Source organism: Ascaphus truei, chromosome 2 (assembly GCF_040206685.1).
Source record: "Ascaphus truei isolate aAscTru1 chromosome 2, aAscTru1.hap1, whole genome shotgun sequence".
Taxonomy (NCBI): Eukaryota; Metazoa; Chordata; class Amphibia; order Anura; family Ascaphidae; genus Ascaphus; species Ascaphus truei.
In genome coordinates, this window is record NC_134484.1 from 425686129 (window position 1) to 425700669 (window position 14541).

General features: G+C 43.0%; 1 protein-coding gene across 6 annotated transcripts in view; it reads left to right on the forward strand.

The window, feature by feature from the left end:
• The window catches only part of SVIL (supervillin), a 191890-nt gene that overhangs the window by 64600 nt on the left and 112749 nt on the right, over positions 1–14541 (forward strand). The window contains exon 1 of one of the 6 annotated variants that reach the window (XM_075587699.1): positions 1291–1775. The exons of the other annotated variants lie outside the window; for them this stretch is intronic. The gene's annotated coding sequence lies outside the window, so the exon portion shown is untranslated. Of the gene's footprint in view, positions 1–1290; positions 1776–14541 lie in introns of those variants that run through there. 6 annotated transcript variants of the gene reach the window in all.

Consider the following 14541-nt stretch of genomic DNA (forward strand, 5'->3'; position numbering starts at 1 on the left):
CACACACACACACACACCACACACACACACACACTGCACACACACACACACACACACTGCACACACTGCACACACACACTGCACACACACTGCACACACTGCACACTGCACACACACACTGCACACACACACACTGCACACACACTGCACACACTGCACACTGCACACACACACTGCACACACACACACTGCACACACACACACTGCACACACACACACTGCACACACACACACTGCACACACTGCACACACACACACACACACACACACACACTGCACACACACACACTGCACACACACTGCACACACACACACACTGCACACACACACACTGCACACACACACACTGCACACACACACACTGCACACACACACACTGCACACACACACACACACACACTGCACACACACACACTGCACACACACACACTGCACACACACATCCGTATACATTTATACACAAACTTGCACATTGTGTACACTTATACATATCCATTTATATACACACACACATACACACACACACATACACACACACATACATCGCACACGCACACGCACATACATATGCACACACATACATATGCACACACATACATATGTACACACACATGCATGTACACACACACATGCATGTACACACACACATGCATGTACACACACACACATGCATGTACACACACACATGCATGTACACACACACATGCATGTACACACACATGCATGTACACACACATGCATGTACACACACACATGCATGTACACACACACATGCATGTACACACACACATGCATGTACACACACACATGCATGTACACACACACATGCATGTACACACACACATGCATGTACACACACATGCATGTACACACACACATGCATGTGCACACACATGTACACACACATGTACACACACACATGTACACACATGTACACACACACATGTACACACACATACACACACACACATACACACACACACGTACACACACACACGTACACACACACGTACACACACACGTACACACACACATACACACACACATACACACACACACATACACATACATACACATACATACACACACACATACACATACATACACATACACATACACATACACATACACACACACATACACACACACATACACAAGATCCATGTGGAAAGAAAATGTTGACATGGTAATTGGACTTGGTGGCCCACAGGCTATAAAGATTTGAACAGCTGATTTTTGATCTAGTCTGTTTTCAGAGCTATTTATGGTCGATCAGCCTGGTGCTTGAGCTCCACTGTTCAAACCATACATGGTTGCTCGTCTGTGAGGTTACCAGACTGCATTTGGCTTAGTCTTCTGAGGTTGCAGCAATCCTATAATTTCATGTGGGCAAACACGGGGATGGATAAAGGCAACACGGGAAAATACGGCTCTGAGGACTTGACACAACTGAACCTGTTTTTGAAGAGTTTTTCCCTCCAGAGGAGTATTTTGGATTATTCAGTCACATGTCTGGTGTGTGTAGGTTTTAGGAAAGGTCCCTTCTAAAATTACTCATCTTACCATCTTAAAATCACCTTGGCAGCAGGCACAGAATGCCCATGTTTGTGGCAGTACTGACTGTTGTGCTTTTCACCTGGATGTGGTGCTGTAGATAACTTATTTTTTTTGTGCTTTGATTTACTTGGAATATAATTTTGTTTGCGGGGGAAAAAAAAACTTTTTATTTTTGGTATTTTCTACAAAACAGCAAAACAAGTTCTCAAGATTTTGAAGTAAGTTTACGCGATTTCAAACTGCATTTCTTGTGTGTTTAACTCCTTCATTGTCAACTTGGTTTAAGGACCTTGGGACGTGCATTCCTCCCTAGGTAGGCAGCGGTTACTTTGTATTAACACTTTCATTTTCCTGCTGCTGTCACATCCTAGTTGGCGATTATCTCGGTTACAAATGTTTTCTAAGTGGGAATCTATGCTTCCTTGTTCAAAAATTGTGTGTGTGCTTTTACAGGGACTTTTTTTTTTTTATTTTTTTTTTTTTTTAAACACAAATTGAGCTTTGTTCTTTGCACTGCAACATTGTAATTGCTGAATCAGTCTTTTTTTGGTTTGTTTTTTTTGTCTAGGCATAAACCCATAAACATATCCTATATTCTAAGATGGGCATTAAAATAGCTGAGATGTTGAACCATTGAGTGCTTTCACTATATGGCACTGACGGTCTATTTAGGAAAATGTGGCTGAATGAGGTGGGATTTTTTAGCTTCACATTAAGCACCCTCTCGCATGTTGACCGCACGGCTGCTTTGAGTTGTGTAACTTGGTCACTATTTTGTAATGTACTGAACAAGTACATTTTTCGATCTTGAGCAACATTTTTGTCTTAATCCATCCAGTCAATGTGCAGTATGGCTGTTTAGTGTCCCAGTTACAAAAGGATCACTATGCAGGTTCTTTTCTTCTGTACTTTTTTTGTTATTTTACCATTTATTTTTATTGTTAAATAAAATTTAAATGTGTCCAAGTTTATTGGTTTGGTGAAACTCAATTACAAGGAGTCTTACCCATGTAAAAGCCGCATGATGGGTAATACTTTTTGTAGAGTAACGAAGCAATCCACAGCGCCGTGTTTTGCAGGACAAACTACTTCCAAATGTGCTTGAACCAATTAGATTGTAAGCTCTTCGGAGCAGGGACTCCTCTTCCTAAATGTTACTTTTATGTCCGAAGCACTTCTTCCCATGATCTGTTATTTGTTATTTATACGATTGTCACGTATATTACTGCTGTGAAGTGCTATGTACATTAATGGCGCTATGTAAATACATAGCAACAAAAGTACTTTATCCCAAGCTTTTGCTTTCTTGTGATGAGGTCAAAATGACACATGGGTGCAATCAAATTCATAGGAATGTTTTTGCTACTTCTGGTAAACGTATTCGTGTAGAGACATATCCCATGTATTGTTTGGGGAGGGGGGGGGTTAAGAGTTTGTGATTATGATTGTATCATTCTTTTTATGCATGCCTAAGGTGCACTTCCGTTTAATCCGTCATACAGTACGTTTAAAAAGAAATGTACAAAACTGCGGGCGTGACGTGCTCTTATGAAGTAATGATATGATTGCTGCAACATTACAAAGTATCTCTGTTAGTTACAAGCCTCTAACAGAAGTGTGGTTATTGTGCTGTAATAAGTGACTTTAAGTTCGAAGGCCCAGATTCACTAAAGGGTGCTGCCATCTTCAGTAACTCTACGCCTGTGTTTCAAAATCAACTTGTCTCTTCTCCTTGAGTCACACTGCCAGCCTCCTTTACCTAACCTTGCAGTCCTGCTATTAGTTCATTGACCAATGTGAGCTGTCGCTTAAGGGGGAAAAAAAGCATATGCCCGATTAGTTTCTCATCATATTCTTGCTTTATTCTCTCCCATCAGCTTGTTTCCTCCCTCATTCTCCTGATTTTTAAATGAGTTCTCTTTTGAATGTGGGTGGTGCAGTTTCATATAGAACCTATACATTTACTGTACATTGAAATAACACACGTGCATTTATCCATTGCTCTCATTCTAGCAATGTTGTGCAAGTTAGGATTCTACAGGCACAATTAACAGTCTCCCATGAGTTGATGAAGTCAATTTGGTACTATTAGAATCAGAGTCTAAATTTGGCCAAGGTCAAACAAAGCTGACTTTGAACTCCAACTTTTTGCAGAGATTGAATCAAGAGATTTATGCTTTGAGATTCATACAATAGGATACTTTGTGTGTTGCTCTTAATGATGCAAATATAGCAAATAACTTTGCTTCACAGTTGTTTAAAGTACTTTGCAATATTTAATATTACAAAGAATACCATCATTGTAGTCTGTAGAGGCTAGCATCAAGTTTATTTCGTGTTGCCGAAATACGTAGTTGTTGGAATATATTTTTTTCTTGACTTGGTTCACTAAAAGTATATTGTAAAATACAAAAAGTCCCTAACAGACACTTGCCAATCCACGTTTCGGCCCCCAGCAGAGCCTTTGTCAATATGCAGGAAAAACAACACTGCAATATATACCCCAAAGTCTATCTATATCATACGGTAGAAGTGGGTACTCCCCGTTAACCTCATCGATTGCCTGAGTGCTCCAATGTAACGATGCGAAGGTAGACTAGAATAAGCCAGTCCTTGCACAGGACTTCTTGCTGTTAAAAACATCATTTATTTTATTCATGAACTGATTTGACGTTTTGGTCAAAAACATAAAACTTTCTCAAGTTACACACACTGTGACAAACAAGCCTTCTGTAAGGCCTACTATCAACACCCAGCAACTGTTGCTATGAGACAAAGCCAGTGTGTTAACCTAACAAACCTATACTGATTTTGCATGAGGTGGTAATAACGTGTATATTTTATAAGGTACAATAAATAGAAGTTGGCTTTTATTGTAGATGCCACATTTAATTTTTGGGGGGATTTGCAATCGTAAATGAAATGGTCACGGATATGTATTTTAGTCATTAATTGTGTTTGCGAGTTGGGTTTACAAACGTGTTTGGTCTTGGCAACCTTTGCTGGGTGTTAATGGCAGGCCTTTAAAGAAGGGTTGTTTGTCGGTATAGGTATCTTGATCTTTATATATCCATCTAGAACTATATATCCCCTTAATCATGATCTTTCAGTCCACTATGGGACATTTTTTATTGTTTTTCTTTTGGGCTACAATGCACCTTTTTGCATGTATTTATTCATTGAGCGGTATCCGGTCTCCCTAGCTTATAGCCTGGGTTCTACATGGTTCTATAAAAAAAATTATATCTTGTGCACCTACGTACGTACACATGTAAAATCAGAACAGTACTTGTGTTTGCCCTGAGATGTAACATATATTCAGTGCCAAAACACTTTAATATGGTAAACATAACACTTTTGTGTTGAGCTGTCAACACAACATCACTATCATCCACACGTTTTTGTCTTTAGTTACCAATGGTGTACAGGTTTGAGCGAACACAGAATTAAACAATTGATGGATAACCAGAAAGGAAAATCATAGTCCTCTTAAACCATTTGCTGTTGACCATCAGTACTGAGGGGGTTTCATGTGCTGTGACACTGATTGTGACCTACAGAGGACCTCTTGTTTTAATCCATTTAACGGTCTGATCACTACCTGCAAAATCTTAGGGAATTGGTCTAAGGCCTTGGCCATGTTTGGCGCTTGCTGGCGGAAGCGTGCTGACGCGCGCTCCTGCTCAGCACTTAGCCCCTACAGCCGCAATTAGAGCGGCTTTAGTAGGGGCTCACCTGCGCTTGCGGAAGCGCAGGTCTTAGGGGAATTTTAAATTCCCCCGCTTGCCGGCGAGACAGGCCGGTCACGTGAGCGGTTCGCCCAATGAGGGCGAACCACTGGCCCGCCCCCGGCCAGTGACGCGCCCGCCCCCTGACGGTCTGTCCCCCTTCTGCCCCATCCCTGTCCCCCTTCTGCCCCGATCCCTGTCCCCCTTCTGCCCCGATCCCTGTCCCCCTTCTGCCCCGATCCCTGTCCCCCTTCTGCCCCGATCCCTGTCCCCCTTCTGCCCCGATCCCTGTCCCCCTTCTGCCCCGATCCCTGTCCCCCTTCTGCCCCGATCCCTGTCCCCCTTCTGCCCCGATCCCTGTCCCCCTTCTGCCCCGATCCCTGTCTCCTGTGTAAGCGTGTGTGTATGTGTATGTGTATGCATGTGTGTGTGTGTTTATGCGTGTGTGTGTGTGTGTGTGTGTGCGTGCGCGAATATATTTATCAAAGTTGCACAATGTTAAAAACTGAGGTGAAAAAAACCTCATACATTTTTCGTGCAATAGCACTTTATCAAGGAGTCTCCTTGATAAAGTGATATTGCACGAAACATGCAGGAGTTTTTTTCACCTCAGTTTTTAATGGACCAATAAAGATTTATTTTCATACCAATTTTTGACCCATTCTCCTGGCTGTGCGCTATAGCTTTTCTGGATACTTGTCTGCACTCCATACGCTCAAGTAGATGTGTATATACGCACACACTGCCACTCTTGGGCTTTGCGGGGCCCAAGGCGGCATGCTGTCAGCGCAAAAAAAGGGATTTACCTAGACAAGCAGCCCTCCTCCGGCTGTGTCGTGATTTCACCTTGCCATGGCAAGGCAACGTCCTATAACGCTATGATGTGCCTATGCTATGACATGACGCTGTAGGAGGCAGCCCGCTGCATAGAAGGTAAGAGGGGACACGTACACACCACCCAGACACCCCCCCATACCTTCCTCTCTGCCAGTCCGGAAATCCTGCACTCCCTCCTCCGTCCTCTTACTACTGTCAGTGCCGGGATCCAACTACCAACCTGAGGGGGCCCTGTTCTCCCTCCCCTGGTCGAGTGAAAGTAGGATCCCGGCGCCAATGAGAGGGAGAGGACAGACGCGGGAGCGCGAGGCCCAAGGCCAGGCACATGCAAACTTTTTTCCCCTTCATTTCAGTTTAGCTGAATTTGGGGTTGCTTATGCATCTGCATCATTGTGGACCTAAAGGTTCAATGAATATATGTGCCGGGGGAAGTCCCATTGCGAGACCATAAAATTGTGGCAGTCAGTGAGGGGCAGAGCGCGTATCAGGGATGTTCCCCTAGCTGACTGCTTGGTAGCTACTTTGATTTCCCTATGGACTAATATTGCTCCTTTAAAATCTATTTATTTGTTTACCTTTTGGGGGAAACATTGCCATTTTTTGGCTTGATTTACATGTTTATTAACTGTTTAGGAAAATTAAAAACCAACCCCAAAAAGTATTGTCTTAATTCAACATTAGAAATACCGGTAGGTGCGACATGGATTGGTTCTTTGTGTTTATATTGCTGGGTCTGGCTGTATTTTCATGGACTTCATTGGCCTTCACGGCAATATTGCTTTTCAGCATCACTTAATCAGGTGTTGTTGTTTTTTTTTTTTTTTTTAACTGGTGCAGTTCCTACTGCACTGCGATAGTCAAATACTGTATGTGGTTTGCAGTGTACAATAAATGTTACAGTTAGGGGAGAACCTTGGTGATCAATTCTGAAATTAATTGCGTAGTAGTTCTACATTTAAAAGGAATATTATCGCAACACTAGCGAACAGCTGGTTATTGCTTTGTAGATCCAGTGATGATCTGCTGGGAGGAGCTTGTCTTCGAAGCACAAAGAGAACCTGTGTCTTCACTCCAACCTATTGGTTCATTCTCCAAGGCCTCCCAGTGCCTGTAGATCTGTTGCATGGACACGTCATATACAGAACATTGAGGTGTGAACATTTTTTTCCTCACTGACTGGATGATCTCATTCCATGGCAGGCATTTTCAGTGTGTGTTTTAAGATGACATAAATAACATCTAATGAGCAAATTGAGAATGCCAGTGGAACATTCTGCACGTGTACAGGGAAGAACTTGATGAATTGAGTTACTGGCCAGCTCCAATTTAACCTTTCTAGAAGTACCCCTTTTAAAATTTGAACCCCTTTTAATGCTTCATAAAGGTTCCGCAGGTAGCAAACAGGTTAAGTAACAAATCAAACAGTAGTGGTTATAGGCTGCCTTTAATAATGATCACATGTTTGGTCAAGAACAATTGAAATGCTCTCTAAACAGGGATAATAGCTATTGGTCTTTGCCGAGAATACCTTCTTAATGTAGTGGTTCTCCACCCTTCTCATCCCCCCCCCCCCCCTTGACGTGCCCCTGATCATAGGACCATTACTGAGGTACCCATACAGCAGGGCAAAAGTCACTGGAAACACAGGACCGACTGACACCAATCCTCCTCTCCCATGCCTATGTGGTTTCCTCCTTGAGTGTTTAGCCCCACCCTCAGGCATATGCTCTGTATTGGCTGCTGCTGGGTAATGCAGCCAATTGGGATGGAGGAAACTGCTTGGCCACATACTGTAGCAACTGCCCTGCTTTCTCCCTGCTCTGGGAGAACTGGGAAATCCCGAAGCACCCTTCTGATTCTCTGGTGTTGCAGAACCCCAGCAGTTAAACACTTCCTTAATGAGTCAGGCGCCATGTGCATTCTCTGTGTATCCATCCTATCTGCAGTGTTGGAACTTGCTGAATATTAAGCAGCACATCCAAGAGTTTGTTTTTAAACCCTCCAAAATATTGAGCTGCACACCCTACTCTGTGCCCTCTTTACTTGCTGGCAGGTAAAGATGTGGCACGTGGATTTAAGTCTGTCTGGGATAACTTTTAATTTTTGTTTTATTTTCTCTAATGTCCTCGCTCAGGAGGATTTACATATTGGGATTACAAATACAATGAAGAAACTAATGCGCTTTTAAGAGTAGAGTGCGGATCAATGTTCACTTGAACCATTAGAGTGTGTGTGTGTGTGTGTGTGTGTGTGTGTGTGTGTGTGTGTGTGTGTGTGTGTGTACAAATAACTTGTTTAACTGTGTACGGTTATTTATTTATTTTACACTATATGTAACATTTATAAATTGTGATAAGTATGGTTAATATATTGCAATATGATTCTTGAGCAACTTTACTTTATATTGGAGATAAAATGACTTTCAATAAATAAGGTTTACATCTATATTTAAGATGAGCACCAGTACTATTGTATTAACCCTGCTACCGTAGATTCAGCAGAATTGCATGAAAAGAGCCCTTTTGACATCAATGGGGCTTTTCTAACGATACAGCCTGGTCTGCGCTATTGCATCTTGCAGAATTAGCACCAGTGGCTCATGTTTACTTGGTAGTGCTATACTACTGTTACTCTGCTCTCCCTTAATTACATCTGCTCTCTCTTACTCTTGAGCTTCTGTCCTAGCTCCCACACTCTCTCCACTAAACCCTCTTTCCTAATTTACAGTGCGCTACTGGCATCTCCCTCCATTTTGCAACCATCTTCTGCTCACATCCCACCCCCATCACCAAGAAAAAAAGTGCAACTCCCTGTCCTTCTTATTATGCATGCTCTGTGGTGGCATATTCCCTAATCCTGGCCCTATCCACATACCAATCCTTTCATATTCCCAAACCTTACCCCAAAGTCTCCTTTTCACCATGCACTACCAATCACTCCAACCTCATCCCAATTACCTCTCCCTTCCTTTTTCATGTGCCCTATGAAAGGAAAGATCTGTGTCTTCATGAAGCTTACAGCTATCCATGACTTACTCATTTCCACTCGCACGCCTCACCTGCTGCACTCTCCTATGGTTATCATTCCCTTAGCCACACTCCCAGACCAGAGAATACACAGGGATGAGTATTACTAATTTCCCCACTGCACAAGAGCTTACTAATTTCCCCACTGCACATTTCAGGTCATACCCCCTTTCCCTCCCTCTTTTCTCATCTTTTGAAGTCCACACTGTTGTCTCTGTTTTTCCCTTTCCTTCTGTGTTTCTATCTGCTATTACCCCCCTGAACCTACCTCTCAATTTCTTGACAACCTTGCCACCTGGTTTCCCCTCCTCTGACACACCTACTGTTATCCTGGGAGACATTAACATACCTACAGTATTGGCAATCCCAATTTCACTTCAGCCACCTATTTTCTCTCCTCCAACCTCCTCTTATTGTCTTGCCCAGTTGCCCACCTCTCCTACTATCTGCAATGGACACTCCCTTTACCTAGTTTTCTCCTGTTTGTCTCCAACACTACTCTCTCTCTCCCTCTCCTTTAATTATCCTCGACTACATCTATACCTTCTACCCTCACAGCCCTAGACCTTGCCACCTATTTCAAACATGAGAAGTCAATCAGACTTGACATCTACATGTCAAGTTCCACACATACCACCTACCTCCCTAAGCCCCACCCTAACTCACCTTTTTAAGCTCTCCCCTGTGGCACATTCCTATTTTCTATAAAAGATGCATTCATCACGCCCATTGTAAAGAAACACTCTCTACCGCCCTATATTTTTTCCCCTTTGCCTCTAAGCTACTTGAGCAACTTATATATAACTGCTTGACACACTTTCCTCCAACTCACTGCTTGATACTTTGCAATATGGTTTCCGTCCTCTACACTGCACTGAGACAGCTGTGAGTTTGTCATTGGCCACATTAGTGCAAAGGGTCACTTCTTATGAATTCTCCTGTATCTCTGCTGCCTTGGATACTGCAGGGGAAGGCAGTGATCAACATTCTCCAATCCACTGGTCTACATGTAGTCCTCTCTTGGTTCACATCCTACCTATCCAACCGCTCCTTCAGTATTTCCTTCTTGGGTCCCTCTACTTCAGTCCCTCTTTGGGGTCACACAAGGCTCTGTCCTTGCCCTTCTGTTCTTCTCACTCACCACCTCCTTTTCTTGATTAACTAATACAATCTTTTGGCTTTTAGCATCATCTGACATCCAAATTTACCTCTTGCCCCTCTTATCCCGTGTCATTAACTGTCTCTATAATCTCCTCCTGGATATTCCACCGTTACCTGGACCGTAACATATCCAGAACTAATACGCTCTTCCCCTGCCACTGCCCCCTACACCCAAACTTGCCCTCTCTGTTAATACCACAATCTTATCGATACCGCAAGCCCACTGCCTAGGAGTCATCTTTGTGACGTCGCTCATCTTGTATCGCCTTGAGTACTGCAACCTTCTAGTTGGCATTCCCTTGTCAGCCTGTCCCAACTCCAATCCATTCCATTAAAAATGCTGCTGCCAGACTCCTACCTCACTCACCGCTCCACTTCTGTTGCTCCATTATGCAGAGCCATACACTGGCTTCCCATATCCTCTAGAATCAAATTTAAAACTCTAGCTGTGACTTGAAAAACTCTCAATAACCCTGCCCGTCCCCTACATTCTGCCCATGACACCTGCTTCTCCTACCTTTATTACCTCCTCTCTCTCCCACCTGCAAGACTTCTCCTGTGCTGCTCCTCTGGAATTCCCTACTATGTACCATCAGACTGTCCCCCAGCTTTCAAACAATGTAAACTCCCTTTTTAAGAGACTATCTGGCTTACCCCCAGCATCCACCCTGTCCTCCTGTTAGGACCAGCTGGGCCAAACTCCACACTATGGAACACCCCCTAACATCCACATGCCAAACATTGAGACCAGCTGTGTGGCTTAGCCATACTCCATCCCACAATGTGTAGCCACTTTAACTTTTGTTTCAACATTGCCCCTTAGGCCAGGTCCATAGTGCCTTCGCCCGTGCGGAGGCTTGATGTCACCCGCTTGAAGCGGGTGTGTTTTTTGGCCATGGTATGCGCGCCGCCCGTGGGCGTGTCTAGGGGCGACGGAGCTGGTTCGACCTCATTGGGCGAACTGCTCACGTGGCCGGCCTGTCTGTTTGAACTGATTTCTTGCGCGCCCGCACGCGGCATGGACGCGAACACTGCCTTAAGGCAGTCTGCTCGCTCAGCATGCGGACGCGTCCGCGCGGTCTGTGGTACCATGGCCCCAGCCTTATTCTCTGTAGTTTAAGCCCTGATGCGCAGGGCCTTCTGTATCTGTGCTTGTCTGTCCTTTAGTTGTTGTTCTGTTTATGTAATTTACAACACTGTCTACCCGATTGTACCGCGTTGTGAAATAGGTTGCCGCTTTAGGAATAAACAATAATAATAATTTCATACGACTCCTTCCAGCGCAGGGTAAAACACGCACAGCCTATTCAAATGAAGGGTCTGCAAGGTTTGTTCAGCACTGGAAGGTGCCTGATGGTATAGCGCTTGGTTGGAAAAAATGGGCAATTTGTATTGCTCTAATGAGTCAGATGGGGTACCCCCGCTTCAGCTTAATGTAGGTTGGGGGCGGTGCTCTTGGGTAGGTAATAGATAATGTGAAGAGGTAGAGAGAAGTTACCCAAGTTGAAGCACTCAAGCTCCCACTCTAAATGAGTGATGTGGAATTTAAAATAAACTTTAATTGATCACAAACTAAAATACAGGGTATTAAAATGACAAGACGCACACAGGATCCCATGTGCGTCTTATTTGTCATTTTAATACCCTGTATTTTAGTTTGTGATCAATTAAAGTTTATTTTAAATTCCACATCACTCATTTAGAGTGGGAGCTTGAGTGCTTCAACTTGGGTAACTTCTCTCTACATTTTTATTATTGTATTGCTCATTAGTTTTCTTGAAAACCTGTAGGTTAGTTGATGTTGCCAAAAAAATGAAGTTCTAAAATACAAAAAATAATAAATGATCAAAAAACGTGTCACTTAGTCCACATGAAATTGTATGAAGAACACTGTAAAGAATTGACGAGATTCAAATCCTAAAATAAATGGATATGCTCAGTAATATTATACTTGTCAGTATATTTATTTTCAAAGAGTGACGAACATGGACTATTCCCGCTATGCTTCATGAAACATGCATGCTCTTTTTAAAGTGCTGACCTGTTACTCCCCACAATTCAAAACATGAATTTTAACATTTTATACAAATCGCTCCATTTGAAATAAGAGTGCATTAATTGTATATGAAAATGTACATGTGTGCTACTAACTTATTAGCGAAACGCAACCCAAACCTGAATCTCATCCTGGGAGTACCCCTATAGCCCCACCCCCTCCCAACACTGCCCACAATTTTCAATTTGGCCCAGTATCCGAAGAGGAGATTACATAAGCGCTCCTCAAATTAAAACTAAGCAGCCAATGTGGACCTGGCCTACTACAATCTACAATCTACAATCTAGGTTCCTAAGACTTGGTGCCCCAGCAATTGCCAAACCAATTGCTTCCATTGTCAACTCTATGCTGTATGCAGGCCATATCCCTAAGACCTGGAAAACTGCCAGAGTTGTCCCAATCTTCAAAAGTGGGGACAAAAACACTGTCTCAAACTACAGGCCAATCTCCCTTCACCCAATCCTATCCAAAGTCATGGAAAAATGTGTCCACTCCAAATTAAGCGATTACTATAACAAGACAAATTTCCCTAGCCAATTCCAATCTGGGTTTCGTCCCAAACACTCCACCGTAACTACCCTGCTAAAAGTTTGCAATGAAATCCAGTGTGGAATGGAACGGGGTCAACTCACTGGTGCAGTATTCCTAGATTTTGCAAAGGCTTTTGATACTGTTGATCAAGCTATCCTGCTTAACAAACTCCAGAGCTCTGGAATAGGGAAGCATGGTTTGATCTGGTTTCAGTCCTACCTATCAGGAAGATCCCAACATGTGTCCATCTCAGGCTCTAACTCCAACCACCTGGATATCACCTGTGGTGTCCCGCAAGGCTCTGTTCTGGGGCCCCTACTCTTCTCAGTGTTCATTAATGATCTTCCCACAGCTTGTAAGGAAGCCTCAATACACATGTATGCAGACGACACAATCCTATATGCACACAGCCATAGCCTCTCTGACCTTCAACACATACTTCAGTCTGACTTTTTGAGACTCATAAACTGGATTTCCCAAAACAAACTGTTTTTAAACACTGACAAGACTAACAATGGTGTTTGGGACCAAGACTAAATTTTTAAAGCTTCCAGTGACTGAGCTCCTGATTAGAACCAACGCCAACACCACCCTTGACCCCTGTCACTAGTTTTAAATACCTGGGCTTATGGTTTGACTCCCACTTAACATTCGGGATGCACATTGATACCCTGACAACCAAGACCTATGCCAAACTATGGGGTACTTTACAGGAACAAATCCTCCCTAAGTATCCTGGTCAGAAAGCGTATCGCACAGCAGATGCTAATGCCAATTATTGACTATGGAGACATAGTATATGGCTCGGCACCCCAAACCCACCATGGCAAACTTGACACCCTCTACAATTCATTTTGTCGTTTCGTTCTCCAATGCAACTACAACACACATCACTGCGAAATGCTCAAAGAACTAGATTGGTCATCACTCGAGTCTAGGTGCAAAGTTCACCTTTCCTGTCTTGCCTTCAAATACTTTCTGGGCAAGCTACCCAGCTACCTGAACAAGCTCCTCACCCCTACCACATGCAACACTTATCAGCTGAGATCAGACTCCAAAAGAGTGTTCATGGTCCCAAGGCTCAACAAAGTATCCGTCCGCTCCTCCTTCTCTTACCGTGCACCCCAAAACTGGAACAACCTACCGGAGACTCTCACATCCACCACCAGTTTAAATTCTTTCAAATCTAAGGCTGTCTCACATTTTAATCTGGTCTGTAACTGTTACATAAGCATGTAATATGTATCTTCTGTAACTGTGCATGCAATGTATTGTATATAATGTATACAGTACCCTGTTCATTTATGTAACTGTATTTGTAACCATGTATTATTTGTCATATTAACTATGCCCAGGACATACTTGAAAACGAGAGGTAACTCTCAATGTATTACTTCCTGCTAAAATTTTTTTTATAAATAAATATGCTGAGGGGTGTGATTTCATGTAGCTGCCCAAAAAAAAGTTTATAAAGAATTTAACACTGCTCTTCTTTAAACCATGCAAAAATCAGAGATTTTGCCTGTTTTTGTTTCTTTAGACGACATTTACAAAATCTATTTTAAGTGTTTATGAATGGGGACGTTTTTGTCTGCCGAGCGTTTTGGGGGAAAAAAAGATAAAATGTATTGTTATGGTGGGTGAA